The sequence below is a fragment of the Protopterus annectens genome, chromosome 5.part0 (genome assembly GCF_019279795.1).
Source record: "Protopterus annectens isolate FY-2018-M chromosome 5.part0, PAN1.0, whole genome shotgun sequence".
Classification (NCBI taxonomy): domain Eukaryota; kingdom Metazoa; phylum Chordata; order Ceratodontiformes; family Protopteridae; genus Protopterus; species Protopterus annectens.
Genome location: NC_056735.1, coordinates 684,308,040 through 684,324,936, shown reverse-complemented (window position 1 = coordinate 684,324,936; position 16,897 = coordinate 684,308,040). Strand labels below are relative to the sequence as shown.

Sequence of the window (16,897 nt, the reverse complement as noted above, 5' to 3'; positions counted from 1 at the left end):
ATAACTCTAGCTTTGCATTTACAAGTAGATATCACTTTAGCATATTTTTTTAGAAACAATTTTATTCCACATCAAACTGTAACATCATAAGAAATCACAAGTAAAGTGAAATAATACATGCAGTATATTTGCACTGCAGAGACAACAAAGTGCATCTGATAGTATAGTTTCAGCAAATAATAATGCCCCTTTTGGGATGTACCTTACCAGACACCTGCAGCTACTGGAAAGACCCCAAAAGTACCTCACCAAGAGGATCAAAGGGCTCAAACAGATGCCATATGCTGCCCGATTAAAGAAACTCCAGCTCTACTCAGTGGCATACCGCCTGTTCACAGGTGATCTGTGCTTGATGTATAAAGCCATGTCCATCCCGGAATTAATAGACATGCTGCACCTCAGAAAATCCAAATCCCATCGAGCTACGCGCTCGACAGACTTGAACCTCAGCACTGAAATAAATAGGACATGCTGGAGGGACAGATTCATAACCCAGAGGCTCCCTTCACTCTGGAATAAAATTCCAGTCCAGGTTAGGCAGAGTCCCTCATTGACTCTCTTCAAGAGGAATCTTGATGAGTGGATGGGAGATCGTAGGTTTAACCCGGGTATCACTTCTGTGTCACTGTTAGACAGAGGCACAGAATACTAACCTCGAAAAAGGGCATAGCAAAATTAATTTAAAATGGGTGGCGAAAGCCAAACACATTCTGGCTAGGCTTATAAATGTCCTAGGGCAGATAGCCTAGTATGAACCTATGAATTTAACTGGCACAGAATTCCCCACTGGGCGTACTTCAGTAATTTGTCTGATAACCCCCCCCCCCTTTTAGAACCCAACATATTTCAACCACCTTGACAGTATAATCCATTCATCTGCAGTCTTCATAACAGAAGGGTACCAAGGTTGCTCCAACTCCAAATGCCCGATTTCCCAAAAAAAGCCACACCAAATCTGACACTGTGAGAATCATTTCTTGCCTCCATTTCTTTGTTATGCACTTTTTGGCTAATAAGAGCACCAAGTTTAAAGTCACCAACTTGGCTTCAGAGAACTCCTCACTCTCCACTGACCCCAAAAAGGACTAAAGAAGTCCACCCTCTGGTTACTTAAAACATCCAAGGGAACATGTTTAGCTTCCCTCAAGTCTTTAGTTGTATGAAAGGCTATGTTTTCCTACTGCACAGTTTGGGTGGAAGGATTAAATTGTCACTGCACAAAAAGGCAGACAAACAAACAGTGCCAGCTACCACTGACAAAGTCCAATGTTACAGAACAGATGACAAAGGGCCAGATGAAGGAATATCTACATTTCTACACCAGTGAAACATGGGGATAACTAAGAATGATGTCAAGAATGGCACAAAGCATGTTGGTATGTTCATGCTTTCTGATTTCCTTGTTGTACATACTCCTCCTAGTGGCATAATGCTGTACTGTTAAGGAAAAGCTGTGGGTCTTTCAGGGGGAGTAGACATTAATTTTTTTTAAACCTCTTAATGCCCAACAGATTCATCTCTACTCATTTATTCTTACTTGCCTACCCTACCCCTATCCTCCCTCAAAAGATACTGCAGGAATCGAGTCATAGGTTCATAGGTGTATACTATGTTAATGACCACTAAGCATGGGCGCCGGAACCATAGAGCGAGGGGGGAGGGGAGCCCCGCAATTCTGCAGATCATCCATACCTCTAACAGTCCCTTTTCGTGCGATGACGTCAGCTCGCGGTGCACTTATGAGTTTCAAATGCTTTTGTGAGCGGGAACGGACGGTTTTATTTAGCTCCTGCAGGATGTATTTTCGGAAGCTGCCGACTGGATAATTTAATCAGAAGATGGAGTCCAGACTGCCAGGATTTACTGGGAGAAGCTTTTCAGAGTGAGAAAGCTGGTGTGTGTGTTGCATGGGCGCCGGAACCATAGGGCGAGGGGAGGGAGCGCTCCCCCACTTTTACAGCTGGAAGACCTGTCACTTTGCATACCAAAAAAATGGAGGAGTGTGCATCGCACGCTAAAGTGCGGGCGAAAGTAACTAAATACCCAAACGTGGATTTAAACACAAGTGCAGGCAAACTAACTAGCTGCGGTTCCTTATCGGTAAGCAGATGATGTTTATGCTGGTCAGTAGAGTTTCAAAGTGTTGCCTGCTGATTGGCAAGGAGATTTAGGTTTTCCTCTTAGTGTCATACACATTGCCGTGTAGCCACTGCAGAAGTAACGTAGCTTCTTTCTTATGATTTATCCATGGAGCGAAGAGTTCTGTTGGTTGACTAGGGGTTAATTACATTGATGATGTGATGTAGGGAATTTATCTGCTTTGTAGATTTAAGTTGTGTGTAGTGATTTACTGAGGTAATGTTAGCTTATATTGCAGTCCAGTCTATTGGAGTTATTTTGGAGCTAATCAGTGGTCTGTTCTGTATTGGGAATGTTGGCAACACATTTTTGCTGCGTTGTAGCATTGCTTGGGCCTCAGCAAGTCTCTTAATTAGACAGCCCTCCTGGTTGAGTCTCAAAATGCATGGCGATCAGCTGTAGCCAGGTAAAAAAAGGCAAATAAAGTAACTCTCTTGCCACAATGTGGCCCAGATCGAGGATGAAAAAGGTCACGTTTAACCCATCCGTTTAACAAAACTGAATGAATAAGTAGATTAGTAAGTAAACAATGCAGTTTTGGTAACTGTCTTTCGGGCAGCGCAACATTGGCATTGCACCTTCTATGACCAATAATTAATGAAGTACTTCTTTACTGGGCTCTTGCAAGTTGAAACAGAAGTACGTTACAACCAAGAGGCAGGAAATAACGGGAGACTGAAGCTCTGGTTAATAAGATGGGTTTTCCTACACATTCACTGAGCACTGGCAGTAGTAGTGAAGACTTAGGTAGTTTACTGAGCCTACCTTAAAACTGACATTGAAGAGGATTGATGATGTAACAAGTGTACAGTTATTTTTCAATCTCCAAGTATAACTTTTAAACACTTGTCCAGATATTTCTTTGCCAGGAGCTGCCAGTATTTCACTTACCAATTTTAGCCAAGGAAGCCAGGAGAATCCACAGTGTAATCTCAAAGGGGATCTGTACATAGTTGTAAACCAGAATGAAAATGTGTAGTCTTACCTCCTCGTCCTGTACATGGGATACCTGCTCCCCGTGAAATGCCCGTTCACCTGTTTCTGTTCAGAAACGGAGCTCTCATTGGTGAGTTCGAACAAAAGGACATAGTCAGCAGTGGACACCTAAAGAGGCACCATCACAGCTGTCAGTAACAGAGGGCAGCCCCTGGCTATCACCCCTGGAATCATGGTCAGCCCAGTGGTGGTGGTGGAGTGGCACAGAGGTAGGCAGACACCAGAGGGTCGCTACGAATAAAACGTGAATTCTGCTACTGCTCACTCCCCATCATTTTCAGCTTAGATGTTTAGCATCTGCTTAATATTTAAATTGTTTAAAAAGCTGATTTAGTCTTTAATCCAGCACAATTTACTTCTTTTGACAGCTGAATGATTTGGAGTCGCCATTTGCACAGCTCAGGCAAGACCTCCAAGGAAGGAGAAAGCTGGAAGTACACCTAGAACTGGTACTTTCACCTTCAGCTGTGACTATGACAGGCACAGATACCTTAGCTGCCCTGGTTTCTATTTTGTTAGTCACCTTGGGTATCTTGTTTCTGCTGCCACTATGCTTCCTGCACAAATCAGTGTGTGGAACGGAGTGACAGCAGGGTACCCGTTTGTTGTTCCATGCCTTCCTATGCGGGTCCTGGGGGAAAGGCGTGGAGAAGGTGCGTTTGTGTCACTTGCTACTTCAACAAGAGACTATTAGTACATCCACACCTCCTCTGCCCTTGGTGTCATGCTACCTGTATTGCACAAATGGCAGAATAGTTACTTACCTAATTGTAGTTTCAGCTCTTGACAAAACACAACCTAACAAACTGTAAACAGATTAATTTTTAGCAGTAAAAGTGTGTGTGTGTGTGTGTGTGTGTGTGTGTGTGTGTGTGTGTGTGTGTGTGTGTGTGTTAGAGAGTGAGTGAGTGAGTGTCTCTTACCTCTCAGCTCTGCAGAATTTCGCAGAATGTCCAGATTATTTTTGCCTCGTGTTTTGGTCTGGCTCTCATAAAACTTATTTTTCCCCTAGCAAATCATTGGGGATTGAACGTATTAAATGAAGACATACATTTGAGTTCAGCCTTCGTACCCTTCAGAAAATGCACCTTATCTTACTTCTGAATGTATTAGCACAAAAATCGGGACAACGCCAAAAATAATGAGGGTCAAAGGCCCAAAATAGGGTCAATTTTTTTTAAATATTGCTCTTATGAACTTAAGTTGACAGAATAAAAAATGTGCGTCAGCATGCATTTTCTGAAGGATATAAAGTCTGAAACTCAAATGCATGTCATTATTCAGTGACTTCCTTCAGTGATTTGCCAAACCACAAATGTTATGAGGAACAAACCAAAAACATGAGGCAAAAATCTGGACATTCTGTGAAAATCTGGATAGTTGAGAGGCATGCGTAATGTTTCAAGTCTATCACCGATTTTCTGCCGCACCTCCACCCATTATCCTTGGCTTTATATGTAATTCTCGAGCTAGATTTTGTGAGTGCGTGGCAAATATGTATGGCTTACTGTATGTTTATGTGAGAGAAGCTGTAAACAATAGGGATGAACTCTATACTGTCTGGTAACGGTAATGAAGACATTAGCCATGGGATAGGTAAAACCAATCAGGAAATGTTAATTCAAGCACCAAAAAGGAATTGGCTAAGCTTAAAATATCCTCCAAGTGAATCTATGTTCTGGTAGTAAATATTTTAAAAAATTGCTCTTTTTAGATCACTAAGTGCCCCCTCTCATGCTCCACCCCCCCCCCCCCCAGTCTTCAACAGCTTCCGGCACCTATGCCACTAAGGCCCTTAGAAGCCCAGCTGTGCAACCCAAGTATGACCCACAAATTTGATCTACATAGTTGGTGATTTATTGACTGCCTCTGTACATCAAACACATAGGTGCCAGACCATGGGTGAATTTCCGATTACCCATCCATCGGTCCAAGTTGTGCTTAAATAGAGATAGAGAGGAACATTGCTTCACACGGATACTGAGCCTGTTCCAGAGAATGGAAATTCTGTGAGAAACACATCTATCTCGCCAACACATCCTATTTATGTCACAAGCAAAATTTAGGACTTTTACTCTACTAGTTCTGATGCTGTTTATTTTGGGGCTGTGGAAAACGTTTATCAAAACAAGGCCCAGGGATGCCTTGTATACCAGGCAAACATCACCTCTCAGAAGAGTGTATGATACCATGTAAAAAGAGACAGGGCTTTAAGGCGAGCAACACAGAATATTGCATTTACTCCCTGTATTCTTTTTGTAAGGAACCTTAGTGGCCGTTCCAGTTGCTGCATGTGTCTTGTCAGGTACATATTCAAGGTGGCATTATACTCTATGATGGGTTTGATGAGGACAAAGTACAGTGGTATGATGACCTCTCTGGACCTAAATGCCATGTCCCAGCTTATAAAAGCTGAGCAATACAGAAGGATTTTTGTACTACCTTGGACACATCTTGTTCAAAAGCCGTTACTATCCACATGAGTTCCTAGATCCCTAACTAGTGAATCAACTTCCAAAGGTGTGTTTTAGCCAGGGTAGTAGACTTCTCAAAAGGTACTATAATGCATTTCTTGGTACTGAGTTTTAAACCATGACTTTGGCACCAAGCACTTGTTTGTATTACACCCTCCTGGAGGGTATTGTCAATTTGGGGGATAAAATGACTGCTCCCAGCTTGCAATCATCTATGAACTAGGCTAGTCAAAGGCCTTTGAAATTGGCTTTCACATCTAAGAAGTAGATGCCAAAGAGTAGTGGGCCCAGCACAGAGGGACTCCACTGGTTTCTTTGTGGAAGTGGCCTCACAGATTATAACCTCTTGGGTCCTACCAGTGAGCCAACTAGGTATTCAGCATGTTATAAAGAGATTTATACCTAATTCTGTAAGTTTGCTGACAATGACAGAGTGGGATGCTGTATTAAATGCTTTATCCAGATCTAGTTAGGCACCATTTTCCCCTATCCATTTCCTTAGTGACCTTTCCAAAGAAGTCCACCCGATTCAGTAAGCGTGACTTTCCTTTGACAAAGCTAAACTGGGACAGATCCAGTGTTTGGAGGTCTCCTATGTCCTTGTTGATAATTTCCAAGACAATTTTTTCATGGTTTTGCAAATAAGACTTGTCAGACTAATAGGTCTGTAGTTTCCAGGATCTGTTGAAAGTCCTACCTTATGAAGGGGGATGGCCATCGCAGTCCTCCATTCACATTGCACAAAGCCTGTTGGGATCCTGTTAGTCTATTCAGGAGGCATCCTGGAAAATTATCGGGACCTACTGAGGCCATGTTCTTGGCTTTAGTGAGTGCAGCCAGTACGTGCTCTCTAGTTACAGTTGGAGCGATTATGTTTGTAGGCGTTTTTGAGGAGAAGGTTGAGGTGAGGGGCGGTAAAATAGGAATTTAATTTGTCTGCGAACAGGCTTGCTATATCGCCAGGCTCTGTGAATGTCAACAAACTTGGTTAAATCCACACACCAACGTAGCCACAAGGATTCCAAATCAGAAAGAAATCTGCTCGCAAGTAAGACCTAAACGCACTGAGTAGTGAAAACGCTGTTTTGCTTGTTTGTACAAAATTAAATAAAATTGCGTTTAGGTCTTACTTGCAAGCAGATTTCTTTCTGATTTGGAATCCTTGTGGCTAGGCTCTGTGAATGTGGCACCATTAACTTCCAGTTCAGCACATTGCTGTGTGCTGCTCTTGAGGTTTCTGACATATTAGTAGAAGGCCTTATGGTTATCCTTCACCTGAAAGGCTCTCTCAATATCAGAGATGGCTTTTCTTGATTTAATTAGCTCTCTTACGTTGGTTATTTACTTTTAGGAGAGAGTTTTTATTTTTATGGGAATCATCTTTACTGAGTTTTGCCATAATTTTTTCCGTTGTATATCCTGTTTAATTTGGAATGGTACCAGAGTGGACTGTTTCTGGGGCTAGACCTGGGCTTATTTCTGATAGGTACAGTAGTCTGGAGAACAACAAACACGTCCAGCTCCACCACGAATGTAAAGAATGTAGACAAAGCAAAGTTCTTCACTGGAAAAACTTTTATTTCACAGACCAAAATAGGACAAGCGCTTTCGAGTATAAAAATATACGCTTCTTCAGATCTTAATATACAGTGGAGTTTAGCAAGTTTATATATTCAAGCAGAAACCCTCAATTATTTTCAACAGACAATTAAACCATCCCTAATTAAATCATTTTTCAATTAAACTAACAAACCTCCCTTCCAGATTGCTCATCTTACAATCAGTATGTAGGACCGGTACAGTAGTCTCTATTCAACCACTGCCATGGCTGTTCAGAGTTTCTCAGAACAATTCAGCACAGGCGGCTGTGTTCTCTGGGTTTGCAGGAGCATTGAATTTTGGCGAGCCATCACTTAATAAAAGGTAATTTGCTTGGGAATAGTTCTCATTACTAGTTTTACTGGGATTATAGAGTTGATTTTGATTTCAAAGGCGAGAGCTTTATGGTCAAACCTTATGAGGGAGGATGAGACAAAGTGCAGCATTCTCCCATACTTGTAAGCATGAGGTGCAGTATGTTAGAGCCTCTAGTGGGCATATTCACTGTTTGGTTAAGGCTGCTTGTATTTACAAACTCCATGAATCTCCATGCTTGTTGATTTGAGGCTGTATAGGATTCACAGTCTATAGGGGGTAATTAAAGTCTCACATGAGTAGGGTATTGGGTTGGATGGTAGGTGTCTCCAGTAGGTTCAAGTATGCATTTTGAGATTCTTGGGACATAGAGGGTGACCTACAGCTGACTAGGATATGATACTGGATTTGGTCTATGGTGATCTGCATGTACAGGAACTCTTAACGCATCATCCTGTATGACCACCCTACAGGTATGCTTGTTATTGATATACGAGACACCTCCTCCTTTAGCCCTGGTCTGTGCAGCTACTGGTCTGAAAGTGTGGAAGGCACTGAAACCTTGCACTGCTTGGGTCCTTTCTGCCACAGATGTCTATACTCTCGATTGTGAGGAGGACTTACAGGAAGTGTAGTTTTTTTAGGCTCCTGGCATTGAGCAGTAACATCTTGAGGTTCATGTCAGTTGATTTTTTTGCCATGTCAATAGGTTTGTCAATTTAGCATTACTTTAAAAGAGGTGCTATTGGGCTGTACAAATTTTTAGCAAGTATTCAAAAGCCTAGAGGGGACAGCTGCAGACTACCATTGACAAAGCAACATGGTCTGTTAACTATATCCTCTCAACCTGACAAATACTGAATCCCCTTAGAATGACACTAGAAAGATAGCCAGTTGTTGAAATCCACCATTTTTGCTCAAAGTCTGAAAACTCCATAATACCTCTCTGCATATAGTCCAGGGAGGTACGTCAGATTATTTACATCTACATGGACTATGATGGAATCATATTGGTACCTGTGGCGTAATGACTTGAGTGCGTGCATGATTTAGCAGATTCTGGCTCCATGTAAGCAATTAGCGTGCATGATTTAGCAGATTCTGGCTCCATGTAAGCAATTAGCAGTTACCTTCTCCTCGTTCAGCCTGGTTAGAGAGGCATCAGTATATCTTACAATGGAGTCCTCTATGATGAGAGTCCTGGGAAGTATGCTTGCTTACCTTAGTGGCTTAGTGTTTGGGCTCCACTGAGAGCGATAGTATGTGTGGTGTTACGTGTTGTTTTTTCTGAGTGCCTTTGGGCTTGCCAAGGCATAATCTTGACAATGGGTGATCTAGGTGATTTTTGTTGTTTAGGAATACTGCTTTTAAGTACCTAAGCATATATTAGTGTATGTATGTATGTTTGTGTTGTGTGCCATGTGAGGTGGGTGTTGTGTGTGTGGTTTTAACAACCTGATGTGCATGTGTATGCGAGAGTTTAGCCTTCAGTGTCGTTGTGTACATACACACCTCTTGCATACTGTGTATGCTTCTTTAAGGAATAAGTGATTGCCAGAAAACAGACAATTGCTACATTGTCTCATGATCGAGTACAATGCCGCATTTGGGATGTATCTCACCCGACATCTGTAGCAATTGGAGAGACCCCAAAAGTTCCTCACCAAAAGGATAAAGGGACTCCAAAATCTGTCATATGCTGCCAGATTGAAGAAACTCCAGCTCTATTCAGTCGAATATACAGTCTGCACAGAGGTGACATGTGCCTGACATACAAGGCCATGTCCAACCCGGAATTAATAGACATGCTCCACCTCAAAAAATCCAAATCCACCAAAACCACTAGAGCAAGCGACTTAAACCTTAGCACGGATATAAATAGGACGTGCTGGAGGGATAGATTTATCACTCAGAGACTCCCTATGCTGTGGAATAAAATCCCGGTCCATGTGAGGCAGAGCACCTCGCTGGCTCTGTTCAAGAGAAATCTTGACCTGTGGATGGGAGATTGTAGGTTTACCCCGGGAATCATCTCTGTGTCACTGCTGGACAGAGGCACAACAAACTAATGGGCATAGTATTTTTTCATATAAGGGGTGGCGTAAGCCACAAAAATTTGGGCTAGGCTTATAAATGCCTTAGGGCAGATAGCCTAGTATAAACCTATGACCCTATGATGCCCATATCCACCAAGCTGACTGCAGAGAAGTTGAGAAATTGCATATCCACAAGCTGACTGCAGAGAAGTTGAGAAATTGCATATCCACACTCCCCAATTCGTTGATTTGTGAGCTACAATAGAGTGGTGTACTGGAGTTAGAAGCCTATTAAAGGTGCTTTGTTGGTACAGATTTTCAAGGATGGTTTATTGGAGCAGATTATGTTAAAGAGAACTAAATTCTACTAACTTTAATGTTTACATAATGTTGAATTGTATTAAAGCTGTAGATATTGCCAACTAGCTGCTCTAAGCTTGCTAGCACAAAGTATTTGTGCTATATTGCCACTTTATATGCTACATGTTTCTGAATTGTTTTACACAGAAAATTTGCTTTCTAGGTGTTTACTACTGTACTGTGCATTGCAAACCCATGCAAACAAGCAAAATTTATAGCAGCACAGAAAAAAACAGAAAATCAACTATTGATCCCACTGACCAATAAAATAACTACTCTAGAAGTCCTTTTGTGCATTTCCCAACTCAGGTAGACCAGGCAAGCACTTCTTGCCACAAGGTGAATAAATCCAGTCCTCCTAATGTAGAAACACTGTAGTCACAAGATAATTCAACCCATTCATCCTAATATAACAGCACAGTAGAGAAGACACAAGTGCAATGCTACCACAAACCAAACAGCTGGAAATCCCTTAATGAAGGCAATTTCAAGAATGTCCTACCAGCAGTAAAAGTGAGAGGAAGAGAAATTACTTCAGTGAAATCTGCACATGAAAACAGGAAACAGTAATAGCCACTCAAAATAATTTAGTAATCAAAGGTACTTACCTTTGCTCGGATTGCACTGGAAACAAGTAAAACAATTCTGAAAAGGAGGCTAGGACTTCAAGCTTTGTTAAGCTCCTGGAAAATGAGCAGGAGACATTATGTAGTAAAGGAGGTTTACTCAACAGCAATACTAGTTTGCTGGATGGGCACTCAATATCATGGATCTATGGAAAATAATGGGTGGGAAGAGTACATAAATAGCTTATACAGCTGTCAATAGCAACGAAAAAGGGGAGGGAAAGACTTTGGAAACTGGATTATCATAAGGGGTGGAGGCCAGACGCACAGATTTATAAAACACTAGCAATTGTGAGAGGGTTGGGTAAAACAAACAGGCTAGCTAGAGAAGCATCCAATGAAATAAAGGCAATACTGGAGCTCTTTCAGAAACTTCAGCTTAATGTGTTAGTGGGAGATGGGGCAGACACAGAATGCAACTTTAAGCAAGTGAAAGATAAATAGAATATAAAATCACTGAAGCACAAAGTGGAGCAGAGACAATTCCCTCACTACTGACCATACCTCTCAAACTCTTGGCACAAGAAATCTGGACAAATGCCCAAAAAAAGGGACACATTTTAAATGCTGCTATTATAAACATAGAAAGCTGATAGAACAGGTTTTACATTAGCATGACTTTTCCAAAGGGAATGAAGTCTGAAATTCAAATGTATGTCATTATATTCTGACTTAAATCCTCAATGATTGGACATATAACCATAATTTTATGAGGAACAGACCAAAAATATGAGTTAAAATCTGGACTTTGTGAAAATCTAGACAAATGAGAAGTATGCTATTGATCTTCTACTACAGTTTAATGAACCAGACTATGCAGAAACCCACCCGCAACACTGTTCATGGAAACATTTGCAATAATAAATGACTAAGGCTCACAATCTGGCAGTAGTACACAATTCTGACAACTTGGAATTAAACTACAAGACAAAGACACGGCAGGGTTTAAAATACAGATAGCTTTTATAAGTAATTGTACTTGTAGAAATAAAAAGAGTGCAGAATAATGCAGAAACACAATCTTCTCACAACTGTTAATTAAACTGTAATTGATCTGGCCATATTTCACATATTAGTAATACCACATTGGGTCTCTGCTCAAAAGAGGCTATTAGCCTAGTGGGACTACCCTGGTGAATAAAGGCTAAAAAAAAAGATAATATAGCAAAGTGGCAGATCAAGGACAGACAGATGCTGTTTTCTAGTAAGGCATTCTGCAAAATACCAGTCCAACAGAAAGTTGTTAGATCTGATAGGTATGGTGTTAGGAGTCTGGAGAGAAGGGATTCAGAAGTTCTGTTCGGCGAAAGCACTTTGTTACAATTACAATCTGGGTAAACGTAAAGTGTTCCACAACAGTAAGGCTTCAGGGGAAGACACTATTGTTCAGACTGTAATGAGCCTGCACACATTAGAAGGGAATATACAGTATTGCTGTAAAGTATTTTAGTTGCGTAATGTATCAGAATCTATATCCATCACACCATTTCATGGTTAAGAGTTAGTTCCTTTTTGGACAGTACCAATATCACCATCTTACCCTTGAGCTAAGGTGTGTAAGACAGAAACAAAATTCACCCTCAAAACTCATTAACTTCACCAAAATATTCTACTTATTCTCTTTTTCTTGACCAGTCCACTACTACTTAGATAACTACTTTAATGTATACATATAAGTAAATATCTATATATATGTACATACATATTATACACTACTTTAATATATACATACAAGTATATATATGTGAATATACGGTACTTGCATATTATCGCAACCAGATTTTTCACACTCGCATAATTCCTAACGTTTCTCAGACAAGATGTGTGGTAACCTAAGCAGGGTTTGTTAAAGTCTTAACTACTGTTCTTGCCGATTGTTTTTCACATGTGAACAGGCAGAACGGCAGATTTCCTGTTCCCGTGGTGCATCCTTTCCCGACATCTAAACAGGACTGCTGCTTGTCAATGTTAGAATTCCTGAAACTCGCCATGGACTACAGGCCCATTTTAAATGTCATTACATGTACAGACTGTAATGTCTGATTCTTACTTTTGTTACATTTGTGTGCGAATCACTGACCATTTGCAACATCTGTTGGCAGTACTGTAACTGGGTGCTGTGAGTAAAGAACTTCACATTTACCAAAGTGTGTGTGCGTGGGAAGCGGGATAAAGTTCAACTCCCCGGTCACAGGAGTAAGGCAGGGGAGAAAAGCAGCAGTCCCTGAGGAATCAATGTCCCCTTACTGAGAACTTGTAGCAAGCACCTTTACATCAGATGACTACTGGCCGTGAACAGTCAGACAGTGTATTATGCATTAAATTGCCTTTGCCGTGCTTGCAATTAGCAAGGCAGGATTTGTGATGCAGTAGGGCACTGCGGAGTTCACCGTAAAAGTGAGACACGCCAGGCAGGAGTCGAAAAATTGGCACTTATTCCTCTCCCTGCCCCCTAACCTGTGTGACACAGTAAAACTGACTTGTGCACACACCTCTTTCCAGGTTAATAAACCTTTTCTGTCAGAAACATTAAGAATTATGTGAGTGGGAAAAATCTGGTTGCGATAATACGCAAGTACCGAATATACATACGTATTATACACACACATATATATATATATATATATATATATATATATATATATTATACACACACACACACACACACCTATACTGATAAAGAACTATTCATAACCTGGCTATACCCACTAGACATACAGTCCCTTTTTAAGATAAAACTACGAGCAATGTTTGGTTAAGTTACTTGCTCTGTTGCATAGTATGGAAATTGAAGCTGTAGGAATGAAATCCAATACTGCTACAGGGTCTAGGCCTAGCATCATAAAATTTTAAACCACTGAACCAAATTGCCAGACAGTTAAATCCATTAATATTTTCATCAGAGTAGGCATAAAAAGATTAGGAGGGGAGGCCCAACTTCCTGGGCCTGGGTTCATTTCAGTATTCCCAGCCATCCAAGGAAATATGGTAAGCAGTCACAGACTACACCAAAGGTATTTAAAAGAGTGGAAACTTTGTTAGCACCCAAACAGTGTTACTTATTTATTTTATAAGAGGGTTATGATAAAGCCACTTCAGCAGCGGTTCCCAAAAGTGATACAATGAGACAAGTAAAAATGCAAAAGGCTAATGAAGCCCAAAACACTTATTGAATTAGAGTAATCATATAATATATGATGCAATGTTTATAGCTAATCCATTAAATTATACAAGCCTCTTTTACACATCTTACTTAAAGTAACCCGAATTTCAAAGCTTATTTAATATTAATAGTAACATTTAGTTGTGGGCTATTATTTGTATATAATCTCAGTTGCCACTCATTCTCTTTTACCCAAAAGACATCAATATCTCCTCTCCAACTATCTAACACTGTTTGCTCCAAGACACAGAACTTGAATTTTGCAAAGTTTAGACACACTAATGAATGTCTACATGCAGCATTCTTAATGTCTTTTTTTTTTTTTTTTTTGTTTAGAGCATACTCATGCTTGTACATCCTATGTGACAGCTTATAAGGTGTTCTTCCTATATAGAACACCTCACAGCTGTCACAAGTGGCCAGATAAACCTCTATTGTAGAACTGCACATGTTCCTTGCCTTAACCTCTCAGCTAGAGCTATTGAGAGTCAGTTGGACATTTGGACCTTCTATGCTAAAGCATCACTATGGACATCCGCTACAAATATCTGCCTTTGTGTCTGTTGCTCTCCCTATTTTGATTTCCTTTAGATTTTTCCAAAACATCTGACTTAATTTTTAAAGAAACACTGACAGCTATGACAAAAGCACAATTACATCCAATTGGAAAATATTCAGGATATTTCTGAAGTGTTTAAAGTGGTGTGTAATGAACCTACCTTCACTTATAAAAAAAAATTGAACTTAATGGATTCTCTAGGGATCGAAACAGTTCATTAAGCAATCCTACACATAAGCAGCAAAGCAATCAAATGTTTGCATTTCATATACCACTCATCAGATAAATAGCTTTTAATCAATGGTGAAGGGCAGTAGCGCTGACTCAGGAATGAATGCTACTATTATGGTTGCAAATGTATTTGGTTCTAATGGGATATAACTACTGCTGGAAGCACAGCCGTGGTACGGCTCAGGTAATCATTATACATTAGACAGTACAAGACTAAACAGGTCAGAACAATACATGAGTAAGGTAATTTGGTTGTACAAGTCTCTAATGCTGCAAAAAAAGTACATCTTAACAGAAGCACATAAGGAAATATTATTTACAATCTGAGCAGGGTATAAATGGAACCAAAGCAGCACAGCCAATTTCTCCAGAGAAAAAGTAATGTTAAAAGTTTAAGAAGGTGCATTTAATTTAAAGTGAGGAAGGGTATGGTCGGCTAAGTCCAACCACGAAGCCAACTGTTTGAATAAGGCAGCGCAGTTTTAACCACCCAGTTTCATAAATAGTCTTCAGTAGTAGACAGGCAAATAACCATGTTGCTGCTAACTCAGTTCCTCAAAAGTCTCTTTTTTATATAAATATTGACCTTAAAGCTTTCCAACAAACATACACTGCTCCTACGTCACTTTACTTGGTTGTCTCAATGAACCTGGATACAAGTTACAGGCCAGAAGGATCAACAAAACATGCCAGAAATAAGTAGCTTGATACTGATACAGCTAGTTGTGAATTAGCATTGCCAAGATAGGGGACAGGAAGCCTGAGAGTTTGCACAGAGTAAGGTTACAACAGCAGCATGATCTTCTTCCTGGGGCAGAGATATGGGTAGGGAATCTGTAGCCATTAAATGATGGTCAAGTAGATGCATTAAGAAATCAATCCATCAGTCCATTTATTCTTCTAAATTTACATTATTAATTTTACTAAGGAGCTTTTCTCTATGAGCTTCTGTTGAAAACAGTCTCTCTCCAGTTGGAATCTCCCTGTTAACAAAAGCAATAAATAAATATATAAATGGCTGCTGTTCCAATGTCCTTTATTTCAGATACAAGCCACATAACTAATTTAGTAAATACATTTGAGTGAAAGGCCAGATCAAAAAGCCATGCAAATTTAGAATAATGAGGGAATTTAAAAAACATAGATCTCATAATTACCATCTTAATGAACAGAAACAAGACTGTGCAGAAATGAATACTGTTAACATACATGTTCCAGGAAAAAAAAAAAAAAAAAAACATTTACCAGTATTGTTCTGAGGCCATCTGCGTCCCTCATATTACAAATATTACTCATTGCGTCCCTCATATTACAAATATTACTGCAATCTCAGTACGACTTCAAAGTAACTGAGAATTGTTTATTGTGCACCACAAACAAGAACATTTTCCAAAATGACAAATCAGGATACTTTACAGCTTTCAATAATCTTTCATTCAACTCCTAGCAACTGAAGAGTCCTGTGAAAGGCATTGGTCAGATAGCACTGCTTAAGGTTTATCAAAGTTTTGTAATTTCTGTATGATCAAATAAGTGCCAGCATGCACTGTCAACATTTCAACAACCAAACTGGCAAAAAACAAGGCTGCATCACTATTCTAATATCATTCATATTCAAGTGCTAATATAGTCCTCAAAGACCAGCCTTACACACTAAGAAGCATTGAGAAAAAACAATGAATACATAATGCAAGTAAGGATCTTCAGTTTTGCCTCTCCATCTGAAGACATTTGTAAGATGTTGGACACTGATGAGTATAACAGTTTTACTAATGCACACATTGACATGGAATTTTACGCTAGACTACTTTGAAGAAGTTGTTTGTAGAGTTCAGAGATTCTTGCAAAATGCAGCACCTCCCATATTCTGATATTGTGCACTGCACAACAGCAAGCTCTAAATGTCAGCACAAGAATGACAGTGTAATACATAGGTATTTTTATAGCCCAAGCAGATTTCAAAGAATTTTCCCTAAATAGCTAGGGAATGCTGCAGGAATGTTGGGAACAGAGAAATAATATATTTTTTAACTGGAACAGAATATCTGAATTGCCCAGACAAACCAAGAAATTACCAAGTTTATTTTTACTGACAGTTGGAAAAGCAATTACTAGAAAATGAAAATCAAAATGTAAACCAACCTGTAATTAAAGTACTGAATAATGTAAAGAAGATAAAGGAACTGGAGGTGGGATCATTAGAAAAGGGAAGGAGCAAATTATATAGAGTACAGGAGTTGGAGTTTTAAAGAAAGACAATTTATGTCTAGCTCTATTCTCAAAGGCCAACTTGTATTAGCAGCACAGATGATATCGAGAGACCCTGACTTTCAAGAAGAATGTAATTTTATGGCTAACCTTTTCATCAATAAAGGTTATCCACAGGATCTAGTAGTATT

General features: G+C 39.9%; 1 protein-coding gene across 1 annotated transcript in view; it reads right to left on the bottom strand.

Moving 5' to 3' along the window:
• The window catches only part of TRAPPC2 (trafficking protein particle complex subunit 2), a 176,364-nt gene that overhangs the window by 157,925 nt on the left and 1,542 nt on the right, over positions 1-16,897 (bottom strand). The window lies entirely within an intron of this gene.